We start from the raw sequence: 20298 nt of genomic DNA, 5'->3' as shown, positions 1-20298 counted from the left end.
GGTTATTATACCCACCTTGGTTACAGGATCCGGGGGTGAGGCTGACGTCATCGATTGCAATGTCACCCATGTAACTTTGTCCTCGCAAGCCCTCAAATACGATCTGGAAAGCAACAGTTCTCTCAGAATCCATTGTCTCTTTGACCAAACTTGCCTAAACGATTCACAGTTAGCATAGGATTATTTAAAGATAAAATTTTACATTACAAAATAATAAAACAAAAGAAATGCAGTTACAATAACAAAATATTTTGCCAAAATGATAAAACAGTAACATGGAATTATTTAAAGAGAGAAACTGAAGTACATAATGTACAACACAAAACAAAACGGTTACAATTAGGACCACCTTGAAGCATGGCTTTAAACTATCAAAATCTGTGTTTAAACGTTATAAAGAGAAAGACTGATTAACAAAATGCTATAACACAAAACAAAACGGTTACAATTAGGACCACCTTGAGCATGGCTTTAAACTATGAAAATATGTGTTTAAACGTTTTAAAGAGAAAGACTGATTAACAAAATGATATAACACAAAACAAAACGGTTACAATTTGGACCACCTTGAATCATAACGTTAAATTGGTGAAGGCTGTGTTTACAGTGAACACAATCAAATTATTACATTAGTGACAGAAGCGGTCGTGCTTCCCCCTGGTATCTGCACCGTCCCTCTCTTCCAGGCGTTGCCCTGAGTGTGTTGTTTAGTCCACACGGGGGTCCCGAGAGTTCCATTCCTGGAGAAGTACACGTTGAGGGCGTTGATGTGGGGGCCGTACATGTGGTAGAAGAACACTAGGCACATCTGGTAGTTACCGGAGAAGGGCGGACTTATTAGACGAGCTTTCTGGCCAGGTAGTCGTGGTGATGACGTTTCGATGAACATGTAGTAGCCATCTGGAAAAAGATATAACGACTAACATGTTGCACAAGCAAATGTTCATAGTATTATTCACAGTATGAACCTTGTGAATCCCGACTCCGTTATTACGTGATCGTCAACTCTATATACACTCACTGTTGTCCAGATACACGAGGGTTCACTTTCGATCTGTGAATGTGTACCTACCTTGTTCCAGCCGAAAGCCTTAACACTACTTATCAACACATGTATCAAGGTTAACTACGAATCGTTTTAGATAAAACAACAATCGTTCTTCGCATGTTGGCGTTTAACGTCATTTTCGGGAGAACATAAAACTTCCTCATTTCTTCTGTACTCGAAATGTCTGACTTAAACATGTCCAGTACCTGGTACCACTTAAAGACGAAAAGTCTAATGAGGTTGAAATAGACTCTCCTTTGATAATATCCATGTACATCAGGGCTTACGTTTGAAAACCAGTGAAGATCCGGGTTAGAATTGATCTTCAGTAACCTATGCTTGTCGTAAGAGGCGACTAACGGGATCGGGTAGTCAGGCTCGCTGACTTGTTTGACACATGTCATCGGTTCCCAATCGATAGATCGATGTTCACGCTGTTGATCACTGGATTGTCAGGTCCAGACTCGATTATTTACAGGCCGCCGCCATATAGCTAGAATACTGCTGAGTGCGGCGTAAAACTAAACTCACTCACTCACTTACTTTTGGATGTATGGTCGGAGCTTGGTCCGGTCCCATAGCTTGATGTCCTACCACGTTGTCTTGTCCAGTCGAAGTCATCGGTCCTGTCTTGTGTCCAGCTGCAGGCATTGGAGTCGAAGTTGCAGGTGAAACCACCTGCAATGAAGTGTGTGCTGTTTATCGCTTTCTTCAGCAATATATAGATAATATGGCATGGGACACCGATGGTTAGTTACACATCATAAACATTTTGGGAATCAAACCAGGGTCTAAGGAGCGACTGATGTACCCACAAGGCAACCCGGCAGGTAAATGAATGACAGATTGTAACAGAATGTTCTATGGACCTATGAACAGCACCGAAACATTAGTTAAACATTCATGACCTACAATACAGAATTGTTACATTATTGCAGCAAAAATTCTTTTTTATAAATCGTCAATCGATGAATTATAATCCACTCGTCTCTATTAATATGGATCAGATGTAGTCAGATATGTTGCCCTATCTAAAGCTAACCTGGTGCAGTTCCGGCAGCGACTGTGGTGGTTACGACAGGCACTGGTGTTGTCGCCGCGGCCTTCGCCGGCGTCAGAGGGCAAGGATTCTGTATTGAGAACGTGATGTCGTCGATGGCGATGTCGCCTGTGTAGCCGGAACCGCGAATTCCCTCAAACAGTACCTTTGGATGAAGACATAATCTAAGTTTACCACTGAGACATTCTGAGCACATTTGACATCAGGCAGACTGTTCTTATTGACAGTGACCAGCGAGATACTTGGTTATGTCGCTTTTACTAACACCTGGTTATAAAGTCCATGGTTATAACGCCCACGATTGCTGGAAAAGATTTCCCACCATCAAAGTCCCTGAATATAATGCCAGATTGTCTTTACAGCCATTTGTCTCACAACAAATGTTCCAAATCATTAAAAATAATGCCACTTTCCTTTTGCCAGACTTTGGTAATAACGCCAATTCTTGCAACGATTAATTTGCCACGTTTAAACATGGATACGATGCCACGCTGTTTACAGCGCTACTTGGAATCTTGTTCAAATGCGCCAGTTCCTTGGTTATAGCTTCAATGATTAGACGGTTTGAATAGTTGACGTCTTCAGCAACATCTGCTTGTGACAGGACTAACAGGATCGGGTGGTCAGACCCGCTGACTTGGTTGACACACGTCATCGTATATCCCAATTGTGTAGATCGATGCTCATGCTGTTGATCTCCTGATTGTCTGGTCCGGATTCTATTTATTACAGACCGACGCCATATCGCTGGAATATTGCTGAATGCGGCGTTTAACAACGAACCAACCAACCAACTTAGTATTATCGGTTTTACTAATGCCGGGTTGTGCCAAGGTTGCCAGAACATATGTACCACCATCAAAAGTCTCTGGATATAATCCCAGATTGTTTATACTGCAATCCGTTCTCATCACAAATGTTCCAAATCTATAATAATGCCAATTTCATTTTGCAAGGTTGTCACTAGTTGACGTCTAGTGTACACTCACCTGGTAGCTGCTTCCTTGTTGAGGTATTGGCACAACGCCCTGTTGCCATGTGCCCTGTTGTTGGTGAGAGAGAGACCAAACCACGGTGGCATTCTGGTTCTGTGGTTGAAGAAGGACGTTCAGAGTCCCGATGGTGGCGCCGAACATAAGATAGTAGAAGGACATACATCGGCCCGTGGTGGGCTGGAACGTGGCGCTCTGGAGGAACGCCTTGTCTCCGGGACGTCTTGGGGCAGAGGTCTCAATGAACAGGTATTTACCTGTAGAACATAGTGCAAGGTTAAAAGCATCAATGGCCATGACAGGATTCACGTTAGTTCGTTAGATTTATGTTTGGTGAGTGGGTAAAGGAATATCAGAGTGGGTATGGTTTTACAGTGTTTTTAGCAATATTCTTGCAAATCAGTGGGGGATACCAGAAATGGGCTTCACACACCATGTGGGGAGTCGGACCCGGGTCTTCGGCGTGACGAGCGAATGCTTTAACCACTAGGCTACCCCACCGTTCTATGTTTGCTTGGTATATAGTTTATATCACAGGAAGGACAACTATCAAATTGTTGCTTTGAACCAGATTTCATTTCTCCTTCAGCGTTTAAATAATTTGTATAAACGTGTTATATTAAATACTTACCTTGACTATTGCCCAATGTGTGGTCGCTAGACGGGCCGGTGGATGAACTGGTGGTTGTACCACTCCCGACAACCCAGTCAAAGTTATCCGTCTTCATGTTACTCCAACTGCACTTGTCGATCTCGAAGTCGCAATCTCCTGCGGATCATAAAAACGATATTCTGGCAAAACTCAAAGAGATATGTTCCTTATCTACAACAAAACAACTATCAATACAAGTGGAACCTTCAATTTTGGACCATTCTGTCACTTGCCTGGCGCCTGTGCACATGTCCCTGCTTTCACAGCTATGTCGTCAAGGGCGATGTCGCCGTTGTAGGAGCTGCCTCTGACAGCCTCGAACACAGCGTTGAACGTCGGCTTGTTTGCTGGAATGGACACTTGACCTCGAATCCATCGGTTGCCTTGGTTACCTGTTGGTTGGAAGGTAGAAACACTACACATATGGTATACAGTGATGGAGGATGAGGGATACGTGTCACTGTGAATGGCCCCACTTTCACCTTACCCATACCTCATCAACAGTTCCTTCTAAACACTTAGCAATACACTGCTACGATTATTACGGCTGAAACAGAAAAATATGACGCTGTCTTCACATAGGAGTTTTCATACATACGGCCGTACACTGCTTGGCTGATTTGAGGGATTGAGGGAGGTTGTACGCCGCTTCTAGCAATATTCCAACAGAAATAGACTATCAGATGGTTTAATGGTTTATTCGTTACTTGTTTCAAGGGCGTGGTGCATCTGATTAAGTGGGCTGAAAGTGCTTAGAAAGGGTGAGCGAGTGAGTTTACGTTTACGCCGCTTTTAGCAATATTCCAGCAATATCACGGCGGGGAACACCAGTAATGGGCCTCATACACTTTACCCATGTCGGGAAACGAACCGGGTCTTCGGCGTGATGAGCAAACGCTTTAACCACTAGCCTACCGCCCCACGTTGATTTGAGTGAGTGAGTATGGTTATATGCCTCTGTTAGCAATATTCCAGCAGTATCATGGAGGGGAACACAAGAAAAGATTCGAACCCGGGTTATGATGAGCGGGTACTTTAACCACTATCCCACTGTTGTTTGGAATATATTACACTTCAGTTTATATCCCGGTCTATTAGCATTGAGGAAGTTTGGTCCAAAGTGAGACATGTCGTTGACAATTTTGGTGAAACCCACAAAGGTGAGGTGAGGTGAAATTGGGTTTAACGTCGTGCTTGAGAATATTTCGCTCATATGACGACGTGCATGCGTGTGTATGTGTATGTGATTGTGCGGCTGCTTGTACTAGCCCAGACTTAAGCTGGTTTTATAGTGCTAGCCCACTGAGATACCATGCCGCAGTGAAGCATGAATACCCCACTCAGAAACATTATACTGACTCCGAGCCGACCAGTCCTTGTTGTACCCATTAATGCCTAGCGCCAAACAGGGACCAACAAGTACCATATTTTAACGTCTTTTGGTATGACGCGGTCGGGGATCGAACCCGCGACCTTCAGCACTCCGGGCGGACGCTCTAACCACTACACCACGGAGGCGGTCCCCACAAAGGACCATAATGGTCGCGAAAATATGCTTTGAACCCATAACTGTCGGATTCTGACAGACAGGATACATAACTCTTCACTATGAAGTCCGATACCTCAAATCGTTGTCATAAATACACCTATTTACAAAAATATACTAACGGTAGAATGTAACTTGAGTCCATCTCACCTTGCTTTGTAAATACAGCATTGCCCAGGTTGTTGTTGGACTTGAAGTAGACGCGGAAAGTACCAGCAGAGGTTCCGTACATATTGTAGTAGAATTCCAGACATTGGTTGGCACCAGATGGGGTGTAGGGGCCTGACACAAGCCGGGCGTTGTCCCCCATAACTCGGGGAGCAGAGGCCTCGATGAACATGTAATGACCTACAAACAAATGGTAACTGAAAATTCCACGGCACCAGGATATGAAATCACTTAAACATCGGGTGGTATAATAATCATTGCATTGTGGAACCGAATTGGATCTAAGACAAAACAGCGCAAGGTTTACTATTAAAGCCTCTATGTATAAAACTTGACACACAAGGTTCAGAGAGCTTCCCTACCTCTAGAGGTTCCGTATGTGTGATCTGCAGAGGGACCCGTGCCATATGAATTGGTCGTTCCGGTGTTCTTGGTCCAGTCAAATTTATCCGTTTTGTCTTGAGTGTATGTGCAGACAGTCTCGAAGTTACAGTCTAGACCTGTTGACGTTCCTGGGCTGGGTGTTGCTGTAAGAGGTGAGGTGAAATTGGGTTTAACGTCGTGTTTCAGAATAATTCGCTCATATGACGACGTGCATGCGTGTGTATGTGTATGTGCGGCTGCTTGTACTAGCCAAGACTGAAGCTGGGTTAATAGTGCTAGCCCACTGAGATACCATGCCGCAGTGAAGCATGAATACCCCACTCAGACACATTATACTGACTCCGAGCCGACCAGTCCTTGTTGTACCCATTAATGCCGAGCGCCAGGCAGGGACCAACAAGTACCATATTTATTGTCTTTTGGTATGACGCGGTCGGGGATCGAACCCGCGACCTTTCGCTCTCCGGGCGGACGCTCTAACCACTACACCACGGAGGCGGTCGTTGCTGTAAGAAATAACAATAAGATTAACCTTCGCCTATACAGACATGTTTAGCTTTATGTGCGAGGATTGATCACGATAATGCTGGCCGTAGAGAGAAACAGTGTATGGTGCTGACGGATCAAATATCCTAATAGGATTCGAACACTGATTAGAGGATCTCCGCATGAGGTATGAACGAAGATCTGCAGACCGAGTGGGTGCTTTGAGTCAACAATGTAAAATAAGGAAGGCCGTTTTTTACAATTAGAATATATATACATGTAATATGAGTTCACGCAGCTGTTCCGGGTCTTAACATATTGAGAATGTTTGATTACTGCATAAACGCTTTGTCATGGTAGCAAAAAATGTTATATATCATTTGTAATACACTAAAATTAACTGTTCCCGAAAATGTCAATTTTTATGCTTTAAACTGTTTTGAAAAAGGAAACCATCTGAGACTGTTTTGTAAGACATTGTTTAAAGTAAATATTAAGGCTCTCAGTTTTTATTCGAAAACGTACATTTGGCAATGCATTTGAAAAAATATGTTTCAATACACGGGCATAGTATCAAATAGCCTTATCTTTTATCCGAGTTAAAAACATGTCCCTTCCATACCTTTGGAGCAGACTCCATCGTTGATGTTGACGTCGTCGATGGCTATGTCTCCTCGGTAGCTTGGACCTACCACGCCCTCTATCACAACCTGAAATATGAGTGAGTGAGTGAGTTTAGTGGGGAATCAAACCCGGGTCTTTGGCGTGACGAGCGAATGCTTTAACCACTAGGCTACCCTACCGCCCCTTGTGAACATTTGAATAGAAGTGACACGTATGGCTATGCCACTAAATATCATCTTGAAACTTAGTTTATATTTGATTCAATAATTTAGGCATAATGATGGTTAAACCTGACTCGAACTTCAATAACACGACCTGTCTTGTCTACGACTTATGTTGTAGTACCATGGGGATCCTTGTCAATAGAAAACATCATATTTTTAATATGACCATGTGTGTGAAGAAGCTTAACATTTAGCTACATTTCTTAGATATGTGGTGGTGTGTGGTCCTGTGCACAGAGCTCAGATCACAAATCAGTTGAAGTTAAGCAACCCTGGGTGCGGAGAGTCATTGCATGGGTGACCGTGTTTGGCAGCTTGACTCCTCAGAGTTTCTAGGACTTCAGTCCTGCCCCACAACGAAACACACGTGATACATTTAGTCTCACCTTAGGCAAGTGAGTTTGTTCACAACTACCTCTGTTCACCTAGCAGAAAATGGGTACCCGGTGGTATAAGTAATGACTATAACCTTCTCGCGCCAGGTTGGGTTATCCGGGGTAACAATAATCAGCTTGTGCGCTCCGAGCATGTCCTTCAGTGATGTGGATCCTCTATATGTACTCTTTTTATCAATCATTATGTGTATTTGGTCCTTCAAGAAACGAATAAATTCACCTGAAAGCGAACTTTGGTTGGAATATTTATTCTTGCTTGAATCCACTTGGGACCCTTGGTTCCTTTGAGTGTGAAGATGGGCTTTCCCAGTGCAGGCGTAGTCTTGACGTAGACGTTCAGGGCGTTGATGTGATCGCCGTACATGTAGTACCACATGGTGAGACATTGTGTACCGGATCCGGGTGCAACCGAGGGGCTGATGATTCGAGCTTTATCATTCGGCTTCCGTGGGTATGAGGTCTCAATGAACAGATAGTAACCCTCTGAAGTCAAATAAACAACATAAGCCCTTGATTAGTGCACATGTACAATATAAGAGTTCCAGCCAATGCATGATGCTAATTTTCTTTATCCTTCCAGTGTCCTCCTTTATACACTATTTATGAATTTTATGTGAACAACGAAGACATGTAAGGTATCCGAATACATGTGTTTTGCTTGAGGCCTCAATATTATTATTGTTCACAAGCGCATTCACTTGAAGGAAAACGTGTATTTCACTTGAAGAATCGCTGTTCTAATGTCTAAAATGAAGCACAGTGCATTTTACTTATCACCTTATTGTTCACTATTGACCAACTGATTGACGGTCTCTTGATTGTAGGTGCAAGACTTATGTTTGACAGACCGCTATCAAACAGGTAGCCAAGGATTTTCCAGAATTAACATCAAATGTCATTAAATGTTTCATGTACAATAGAAATGCTGACCAAACATGCTGCATTTCAAGGATTTTATATCACAAAGGTTGCAGGTGCGTCCACTTACGTCCACTTGTGTGGTCACTCTGGGGTCCAGTTCCAACAGATGTCGTTGGTCCCTTGTTCCTTGACCAATCAAAGGTGTCCGTTTTGTCCTGAGTCCAACTACACAGCCCCGTATCAAAGTTGCAGAAGAAGGGACCTGTCGCTGGGGAGGTAAAACATGTTAATGTGAGATATGCATATACTGTTCAATCTTTGATAGGGATAATTAGTATTGTTCTTTCAGATTACATGGTATATACAGGATGAAACCAGTTGGGAAGGAACCGTCCCTAGTGACATTATCCTTTTGTTTTTATCTCTTTATGCTAACTGTAAAAATCTATTTCATGTGGATGAAAAATGACATTAATTAAAATCATTCTTTTGGTGTTGATTTGTATACTTTTAAAGGTACCTGGTTGGGTAGGAACAGCTGTCGTCAAAGTCATGGGAGCGATGGTGCCGTTTCCGTTGACGTTAGCTGCAGCGGGTACGACTGGAAACAATGGGTTGGAAATGTTATTCCTTGATTTTTAATGCATTTGATATTCAAGTCACAAAATAGGCAATGCAGAATTATGTTAAGTCCGCATGGTGAAAAACCCCACGGTATCCCTAATATATACTCAGTAATATAATTAACGTACCTCCGCAGGTTGTCTCGGTGATCGAGATGTCATCTATGGCAATGTCTCCACGATATCCGCCACCACAAACACCCTCAAAGTACACCTTATAAGTAACGAAACAAGGTATTGTGTATATATACAAGGCATATATATTCTGGTTAAAAAATTAATACATGAATAAATGAGTTAATTAACACTGAAGTTGTTTTTCGTGAAGGCATAATTGGCTTATTTGGCATAATTGGCTTATTTGGCGTAATTGGCTTAGGCCTTCATATGTCGTAAAACTGCTTGTGTCTTTTCACCTTGTATTATGGCTTAATGTCCTAGGCGCAATTTCTGGGTGAGAGTAAATAAAATAGGATTGAAGTTTTTTCAAGAAATTAAAGCTATGACTTGCTTCGGTGTTGGACTAACTAATGGATGGCAAATGTTTCTATATCTACTCTTCTCACAATATTGGTAACAGACCCAACGTGAAGTCCAGTACCATTCTTTAGAAAGTATTATTTTGCAGCCAGATGTTATATTTCAATATGTTTCAATACAAAGATCGTATTTACTCTGTAAGATGTCGTCGATGCTATGGGTGCCTGGCCATTGAGCCACGTGTCGCCCTGACTGCCGCTCAGAGACCACACTGTTGTGTTGACGTTGCCGACGATGACGTACACGTTGAGTGTGCCGATCTGACTTCCGCTCATGTGGTACCAGAAGGTGATGCAACGCTTTGTTGATGCAGTGAATGTGGTACTGGACAACCAGGCTTTATCTCCAGGTCTTCGAGGAGATGATGACTCAATAAAAGCATATTTACCTGAAAAGAAGAAGAAACATCAAGTGAATGAAACGCTCCTGACAAGTTGGTTGATTGGTTGCTGGTTGTTTAACTCCGCACTCCACAATAATCCAGCTGTATTTTGGCAGTCTGCAAATAATCGAGTCTGGACCAGACAATCCAGTGATCAACAGCATGAACATCGACCTACGCAACTGGGATACGATGGCATGTGTCAACCAAGTCAGCGAGCCTGACAACCGATCCCGTTAGTCGACTTTGACGACAAGCATGGGTAATAAAGATCAATTCATGGGCTGCTGAAGACCCATCTAACCCGGATCTTCACGGGACTCTAACAAGAATTTCAGTTACATCGGTATTTTCTGCTCAGTGTGTGATGAAGTCGTAAACAGTAAATACTGAAAATGAATAAAATTCATACTAAAACTCTACAGCAACTACCGGAGATTTATTTCAACCTTATGTTCAAATATAAGGTCATTCTTAATTATAAATTAATTACAAAACTTAATACAAAAAAACTATTTAGAATGAGTAATAATAATTATTTTAGTGCTGTGGGAGGGATCGCGTGGTCAGGCTCACTGACTTAGTTGACACATGTAATCTTATCCAACTCATGCTGCTGATCACTGGATTTTCTGTTTCAGATTCGATTATTTACAGACTGCCGCTATATAGCTAGAATATTGCGTTAAACAAACAAACAAACAAACAAACAAACAGGCAAACAGTGGTGTGGGAAGGATTCTGTCTTTACATTTATGTGATCAAAATGTTTACTTTGAAATTCAAGAGCCCCTAAACAAGGTTCATTATGTTGATATAGATAGTCAAATCACTTGACCTACCAGCGCTGGTGGCGAGAGTGTGGTCAGATGATGGCCCAGTGTACAGACTGGATGTTCCGCCAGAGTTGAGTGTCCAGTCAAAGTCATCCTGGCCATGCAGGTTTGTCCACGAGCAGTAGCCCTTCTCAAAGCTGCAGGCTCCTGGGTTCCATGACAGAAGTCAGTGAGTTGGGTTAAACGTACACTTAAAGAATAAGTCAGTTCTATAACAACCTATCATAATAATTTCGGAGAAAAGAAGAAATTGACCCTAGATGTTTACAGTTTCTTTTTTTTTGTCAAAAATGAACAGTAAAAATATTGTCTCCAAAGGGATTTCCATAATCACAAGAAGAAGTGCTAAAGGCAGGATCCATGGTAAGATTCCTATTTTATCATAAGCAAGTTAGAATGACCATCAGATAATAACAGGTGTTAGGAAAAGGTGACCTGTGGCAACCTTTCCAAACACAAGGTAGGTCAAGTCAAGTGTTCGAATGAACAAACAATCGTCAAAGGAAGGAAGCATATCGGACCGTTTGGTTTGGTTACAGGTGTTTCAAATTTGGAAATGTCACCACATCGCCAAGACATGCATTTGAATGCTTCTGATAGTGGCAAATCAAATATCCTAGTCGTCAAGGTACAGTCCATGATCGAATCCCAAACTGCTAAATGACAGGACCGTCCAGAGCTGGAAAGTATACTTAGTTAAATTTAGTTATAGTTTACGTAACTCACCTGGTGATGCGCATGCGCCACTTGTGATGCTGATGTCATCAATGGCGATGTCACCGAGGTAGCTGACGCCTCGGACACCTTCAAAAGCCATCTGGTAATTTCCAGTCAGGTCATTTGCTGAAAGAGTAGCTGAGCCCAGGGACCATGTATTCCCTTGGTTACCAGACTTTGTCCAGACAGTCGACAGATGGGAGTTAATCAGAAACTGAAACAAATGTTTGTTTTTAACTTAATATTATTGCAACAATATTTCAATGAAAAAAATTGTAACTGGTTCTGCTTGTTTGTGTGTTTGTTGTTTAACGCCGCACTCATCAATATTACAGCTATATGGTGGCGATCTGTAAATGGTCGAGTCTTAACCAGACAATATAGTCATCAACATTATGAACATATATGTACGCAACTGGAATACGATGATATGTGTCAAACAAAGTCCACCCGATCCCGTTATTCGCCTCTTACGACAAGACCAATTGTAACCCGGATCTTAACGGATCGGTTCTGTTTGCAGTGACTCGGGTAAAATAAGCAATTCGTCAAGGTCGAAAACCTTTCTCTTGTGAAGAACTGAATACGAACGTTATGTATGAGGTGTCATGGTGGTATGGTTGTAACGTGGTGTTGTGGCATATACACTTGCCGGTATAAAGTGGAGGTACAGTAGGGACGGCACAGGGGCAATGGTATAGTGTTATAGAGTTGTATAAGGGGACATGGTGGTATGGTTGTAACGTGGTGGCATATACACTTGCTGGTATAAAGTGGAGGTACAGTAGGGACGGCACAGGGGCAATGGTATAGTGTTATAGAGTTGTATAAGGGGACATGGTGGTATGGTTGTAACGTGGTGGCATATACACTTGCTGGTATAAAGTGGAGTGTAGACGGCACAGGGCAATGTATAGTGTTATAGGGTGTATAAGGGGACATGGTGGTATGGTTGTAACGTGGTGGCATATACACTTGCCGGTATAAAGTGGAGGTACAGTAGGGACAATGATATAGTGTTATAGGGTTGTATAAGGGGACATGGTGGTATGGTTGTAACGTGGTGTACAGCATATACACTTGCCGGTATAAAGTGGAGGTACAGTAGGGACACAGGGCAATAGGTGTTACGGCATGGTTGTAACGTGGTGGCATATGCCGGTATAAAGTGGAGGCACACAGTAGGGACGTGGTATAGTGTTATAATAAGGGGACATGGTGGTATGGTTGTAACGTGGTGGCATATACACTTGCTGGTATAAAGTGGAGGTACAGTATGGTATAGTGTATAGAGTTGTATAAGGGGACATGGTGGTATGGTTGTAACGTGGTGGCATATACACTTGCCGGTATAAAGTGGAGGTACAGTAGGGACGGCACAGGGCAATGATATAGTGTTATAGGGTGTATAAGGGGACATGGCGGTATGGTTGTAACGTGGTGTTGTGGCATATACACTTGCCGGTATAAAGTGGAGGTACAGTAGGGACGGCACAGGGCAATGATATAGTGTTATAGGGTGTATAAGGGGACATGGCGGTATGGTTGTAACGTGGTGTTGTGGCATATACACTTGCCGGTATAAAGTGGAGGTACAGTAGGGACGGCACAGGGCAATGATATAGTGTTATAGGGATGTGGTATTGAAGTATATATAGCTGTTACAGCTGGCTATCGATATAGAGCACAGAGATCGATAGTCGTTAACTAAATATCGATTGATTATCGATACGTATCTGAAAAGTAACTTTGAGCGAAAATGCTGAAAGCGTCTGAAACATTTGAATATATTTCTCATTACTGGTGAGTTGTGATATATTTATGTATGGATTATTAACTAAATGAACATAATTCGGAAGCAGTCCATGAATAAAGAATTGTACCTTGTATAAGTAAATGAAAACATTCTTCTATCAACAAAAGTTAATGCACAAAATTATCGATGACACAAATTCATATCGATAACCATTAACAATCTTTCTCATCGACGGTATTTCGATTATCGATCATATTAGACAGCCCTAATAGCTATGGTGGGATTAATATGTGGTAAAATGAGTATATTTGCTAGTATATAATACAAATGTAAGCAAATTAAAACTGGTTCAGAGGATATCGTTTTATTGCTCCCTATACATGATAATATCTGGACTCACTTTGATGTTGAGGGAGCCGATGTGGGTCCCGTACATGTGGTAGTAGAAGTTGAGACACAGGTCAGTCTTGGAGGGTGGGTATGTGGGAGACACGAGACGTGCAATGTCTCCTTGAACACGTGGAGCCGATGTCTCAATGTACATGTAGTGACCTGCAATACGAAACATCTTTGTTGGTTACTGGGTACTGGGTGCCACAGGGGAAAGGAATCATTTGCTCCTGGGTGGGTCCTGGGTACTGGCCAGGAAAGAGAGGGTATGGTAGCCGATCAACATTGTTGGTTACTAGAGAGTATCAGAAGCAAGAAATCACTAGCTCTCGGGTGGGTCCTGGGTACTGGCCAGGAAAGCCAGGGTAGAATCATTGTTGGTTACTGGAGAGTATCAGGAGCAAGAAATCACTAGCTCTCGGGTGGGTCCTGGGTACTGGCCAGGAAAGCCAGGGTTTGGTAGCCAATCATCATTGTTGGTTACTGGGGAGTGGGTGCCACAGGAGCAACACATCATCAGCTCATGGGTGGATCTTGAGTATGAGCCAAGAATGACATGGTTTGGTAGCCAATCATCATTGATTACAAAGAATAGGGATTATCTGCACGTGAGTGCGTGAAGAGTATGGCATCATTCTATTCACGCTATTCGAACTAATGTCTAGATCAGTGTTACAAGTAGGACAATATGTTCATCATTGGGAAAGTTGTGGAAATATACAGAACGTCAGAGCAAGAAAATACCCAGCCTCAGAAACAAATTCTGTTTGCAAGGAGAAAACTAGCTGTGAAACTTATATGAATGGATAACTGAAAATCAGTGATGACACAGGGGTTCGCGACGAAAAGTGACAGAATCCTAAATAAAACGTATTTCTCTCCTTAATTAAGTCATCTTCTTTATAATTTTGACAATTTGTGAGGTGATAAACCAGATAAAGAAACCGGGCCATTGTTCACAACATCTGAAATATCAGTAACCGCATATGATAACACATTGACAAAACAAAGAAGGTCAACGCCACCTCTTGATGTGCCGTAGGTGTGGTCGTTACTTGGTCCAGTCCCATATGATGACGTTGTGTGGCTTCCCCTGGTCCAGTCAAAGCGGTCAGTCTTATCCTGCTTGTAGCCACAGATTGATGGGTTTTCAAAGTCACATTTGCCGATAGGATTCGATAGGGTACCAGGTTGGGGGGTTGTCCCATTTCCTGTAAAAAATGAATAATTTAAACATTCAATTCCAGGAAAATCCGTATTCCTTGGCACAGTCTAACTCAATGAAGTTTCTATATAGATGTGCAAAGAACAATTAGGATTGACTGAATTTAATATCAAGGACATTGAGGACATTAAACTGTGGTTTACATTGACCTTAGGGGCATTTGTTTGTTTTTCTTCAAGTCTTGCAAGTATATTCCTGTTACTTGGTATGGCAGTGAAATAGCCATATATTTGGTTGAACGCTTTTCTTATAACATTCTTAAAACTTTAGTCATTCACCAATAAACCTCACGTTACAGGGTAATCATGACTGTTCTGCTTATTCCATGCTTACAAGAGAAAGTAGAAGAAAGGTTCCTTACCTTCACAGAAGCCGTCTTTGAATGTGATGTCATCAAGGGCAATGTCCCCTAGGTAGCTGACACCTCGGACCCCCTCGAACACGATCTGGACATTGGTCAATAGAGGTGTGGGTTAGATGAATTATGTCTGAACCATACTTCAGGTATATCATGAAGCTTCAGATTTAAACTGGATTACTGTGAAGTACTCGAACAGCAATTTGGTACAGACAAACCAAGCATCATCATCAGGTGAATCATAGATTCGACCCAGCGACTATCGGTTCCTAGCATGACAAAATAACGAAACTCTGCACAGCAAATTGCAGTCGTGAGCCGGATGCTCGACAACATATATTCCACAACTGGCCTTTAAACACTTACATTATAATTATACTGTCCCTTTAACACTTACATTATACTGTCCCTTTAACACTTACATTATACTGTCCCTTTAACACTTACATTATACTGTCCCTTTAACACTTACATTATACCCTTATACTGTCCCTTTAACACTTACATTATACTGTCCCTTTAACACTTACATTATACTGTCCCTTTAACACTTACATTATACTGTCCCTTTAACACTTACATTATACAACACTTACATTATACTGTCCCTTTAACACTTACATTATACTGTCCCTTTAACACTTACATTATACTGTCCCTTTAACACTTACATTATACTGTCCCTTTAACACACCCTTTAACACTTACATTATACTGTCCCTTTAACACTTACATTATACTGTCCCTTTAACACTTACATTATACTGTCCCTTTAACACTTACATTATACTGTCCCTTTAACACTTACATTATACTGTCCCTTTAACACTTACATTACATTATATACTGTCCACTTACTTACATTACTGTCCTTAACGTTGCCACGGATCCCTGTCCACTTCGCCCTGTGCCCATCTTTGTCCAGATCGCCGTGCCCAAGTTGGAGCCAGCTTGTGTGTAGACGTTGAGGGCGTTGATGTGGGGGCCGTACATGTGGTAGTAGAACTGCAGACACTTGGTTCCCTGGGAGTTGACCACGGGGCTGACCACGCGAGCCTTGTCCCCGTTATGTCGGGGAGATGATGTCTCGATGAAGATGTAGTACCCCTCTGGAACAATCAGTCGGTTGCGATGCAAACGGTTATACGACATCCACTACATGCTGGTACACAGGAAGGTTGTAACACATAAACAAGTGGTTGATAGTGTCAACAACAATTCACACAGTCGGGTGACCACAATACGCAAGATCCCAAACAACCATCATTTCTCCCTATGATGAATTATGATGAACATGATGATTATCCCCGGTTCTCATTCCCATAGTTTGATTACAATGACCATCAGATACGATCCGGACCTGGTATTATATTCGCATCTTTCAGTTCCGACAACTATATTTCGTGTTCCGGTAAAGGAGATTTTTTCGAATCCCTTTATCTCTTAGAGCAGAATATGTACATAAGTGAACTTTGCCCTTCTTTAAAACATTTATAGCTGCAACTGTTACTGAATGTCCACTCAGTTTAAACCAACCCCAGCGAATAAATTTAGGTATAATTAGCCTGTTACATCTGAATCCTATTAGTTCTTGGGACCTGTATACAATATCGTTTCGACCAGACAAACAGGGGACTGATATCATGAGCACCGATCTGCCCCGACTACACACAGTTACCAATTCTGGCAACCCGACTCATAGAATCCATCTTTTGATAAACCAAACATCCCCGGGTTTGTCAGACCACCCGATTCCCATCTTTTGATAAACCCAACATCCCCGGGTTTGTCAGTCTGTTTTGGAATCACAACCAATATCAACATACTTGAAGTAGTGTGGTCACTTCCCGGTCCGGTTCCACTCGAGGATGTGGTGCCTTTCTGTCTGGTCCAGTCGAACTGGTCATTCGCGGCCTGTGTCCAGCCACACATGTTGCTCTCGAAGTTGCAATTGATCGTACCGGACACTGAAAAGTACATAGAGAATATTGTATGGAGATTTGTCCGTGTCATGAACTTGTACAGATGATACCATTTTGTATGAAAATCGGTGTTTTTTTCTTTAAAATGAGCAATTATCATAAAAATCAACATGGATTCCAATCATTTTGTCGTTTTTATGTGTCAAAGGATCATACGGGTCAGAAAAACTCATGTTGTTCCATCGTGGTCACCACGAGAAGTCATATGTACGTGTTGGAAACCTATCATTACAAAAATACATGGGTGCTTAATTAAGTTCTATTTCGATTTATCTAGTGAGGGGACGTTGAGATTCAAGGGACCCACAGTATGTGGGAGTGTCAGCTTACGTGACGTGGCTGTTGGTGGGTATGTCGACCTGGGGGTGGTTGATGCAGGCGTGGTCTGCCCTGGGGGTCGTGCCTTCCCTGGAATCAGACCACACACCCCTGGGTGGAATTTCAGTTGATCAATGGCAATGTCTCCAGTATAACTGCTCCCGACTGTGGCTTCAAACATGATCTGAGAACGAAAACAAGAGATCAACGTCATTTCATGCACAAAAACAGAAATATATCATGGAATTTACCACTAAAGTCAACGAATAAATGCAAACAGATATGTTAATCAACATAAGATATAAGATAAGACTGAATTGATGAAATTCCAAGCGATAACTATCAACTATTATGGAAATTGAATATATGTTTTATATGTTAGGCATTTGATTTTGGTCGAGTGAAATAAGGTAAATATTTACGCCACAGGTACTACACTCTTATTGGGAGGTATTAGAACTGCTCTCTTATTGGGAAAATATGAGTAAATGCATTTCAGTTTCTAACCCTTCAAATCTTTACGCATCTTTAAGATATTATGGCATATATTTATCTTACTTAGAATTTCAACCAGTAACTGGAAAAATGTCAAATGTCTTACATAGAATTCCGTTGCGGATTTAACAGGGAACCGCCCAAAGGCCCATACGTTGCCTTGGTTACCAGACAACTGCCACATGGTGGTACCAGGGTAGGTAGAATTAGTGACGTAGTTGACCTTCAGAGCTCCGACAGAGGCGCCATACATGTGGTACCAAAAAGAGTAGCAGTAGGTGGTGTTTTGTCCCGTGGGTTTAAACGTTTCACTGAAAAGTCTGGCTTTCTGTCCTGGTCTCCTTGGGGTGCTTGTTTCAATGTAGGCGTATGTTCCTGTTGTGAAGGATGCATAAAGAATGTCAGTTATTCCATGTATTAGAGTCTTGGACAAAAGGATGGTAGTATCCGGTGCCTTTACAACTGTCTCATCAAAGACTCCTTATATGGGAGGAATCATTGAGAACACTGAGTGTATGCATGCATGCATAAGAACTGCTTGTAGTCCTTGCAAAAGTAAATTCGTCCTTCAAACTGAATATTTTTGTCCTCCATCTCACAATTTATGATGTACATCAATCATATAGTCACTTATGATACATTTCCACACGTGGCGGGGCGGTGCGGTAACCGACTGGTTAAAGCGTTCGCTCGACACGACGAAGATCTGGGTTCGATTCCCACATGTGTACAGTGTGGTAAGCCTATTTCTGGTGTCCCCCGCGTGATATTGCTGGAATATTGCTTAAAGCGGGGTAAAACTAAACTCACTCACTCAGAACAACTTGGAATAGGCAGCGTGAAGCATAGACATTACTAAACGATTCTTTCATGCAGAGCTCTTATTTGATAAGATCTAGATTCATTAAGAAACATTACACTGACCTTGCGAGTTGCCCATGCTGTGGTCAGCGGTGGGACCTGTACCGGTGGAGCTTGTGTGGCCACGCTGCAGCAACCAATCAAAATCGTCCGTGCCGTCCTTGACATTCTTGTAGGTGCAGAACGTGCGTTTGTCAAAGTTGCACGTTCCTGGAACGACATCAGATACATTGAAAATATACATCACCTTGAATATATAACACTTTAAGGACCAACAAACGTGTATATACTATGTTGTTTTCTATCTTCTCACGACTAACTGAATGTTATTGTACAAGCAACAAATTAGTAGAATATGAATGCATTTATGTGTCAGCGTTATATCTGCAAAGATCGCTGGGTGGGAATGTTGTAATCACGCACCTTTGTTCACAAAAAGAACATAATTTTGGTTTCTTTCTCAAATACCTTATAGCTCACAAGATCATTTGAGTGTGTGTGTGTGTGTGTGTGTGTGTGTGTGTGTGTGTGTGTGTGTGTGTGTGTGTGTGTGTTGTGTGTGTGTGTGTGTGTTTGTCGCTTTGATCAGTATTCCAGCTATGTGGCGACGGTCTGTAAATAATCGAGTCTTGACAGCTCATCAAGTGATCAACACCATGAGCATATATCTTAACTTGCGATAACATGTGTCAACCAAGTCAGAGCTCCTGTCTACCCGATCCTGTTAGTCACCTCTTACGACGAGCGAGGATTGCCGAAGACTAATTCCAGCCCGGATCTTCGCGGGTGTAATAACTGATAAGAAGGAATATCAGAACAAACATACCCGGAGCAACACAGGATCCAGCAGTGACATTGACGTCATCAATTGCGAGATCACCACGGTAACCAGATCCAACAACCCCTTCGAACACAAGCTGAAATAACGTGTGAATAGTTACGATATCGAATGAACGTATCTACCCACGAATACATTCGTAAATTGCAACAGGCTGTCTACAACCTACACAATGGGTGAGTGAGTGAGTGAGTTTAGTCAGCAATATTCCAGCTATATGGCGGCGGTCTGTAAATAATCCAGTCTGGACCAGACAATCCAGTGATCAACAGCATGAGCATCGATCTGCGCAATTGGGAACCGATAACATGTGTCAACCAAGTCAGCGAGCCTGACCACCCGATCCCGTTAGTCGCCTCTTACGACAAGCATGGGTTACTGAAGGCCAATATTCTAACACGGACCTTCACGGGATACACAGTGGTGTCAGAGTAATCGACGCATCGATCTTGAGCTCACTGTGCATAAGTTTGAATTGAACAATACTTTACTTTTGTGGCCAAAAGATTCAATAACAATAAACACCTTTGATGCGAG

At 42.2% G+C, this 20298-nt stretch overlaps 1 pseudogene; it reads right to left on the bottom strand.

Annotated features, from left to right (window-relative positions):
• The window catches only part of LOC124268799, a 139139-nt pseudogene that overhangs the window by 82332 nt on the left and 36509 nt on the right, over positions 1-20298 (bottom strand).

Source organism: Haliotis rubra, unplaced genomic scaffold (genome assembly GCF_003918875.1).
Source record: "Haliotis rubra isolate DU_JTF1 unplaced genomic scaffold, ASM391887v1 Scf14, whole genome shotgun sequence".
Taxonomy (NCBI): Eukaryota; Metazoa; Mollusca; class Gastropoda; order Lepetellida; family Haliotidae; genus Haliotis; species Haliotis rubra.
This window is presented reverse-complemented; position numbering and strand designations above follow the sequence as displayed.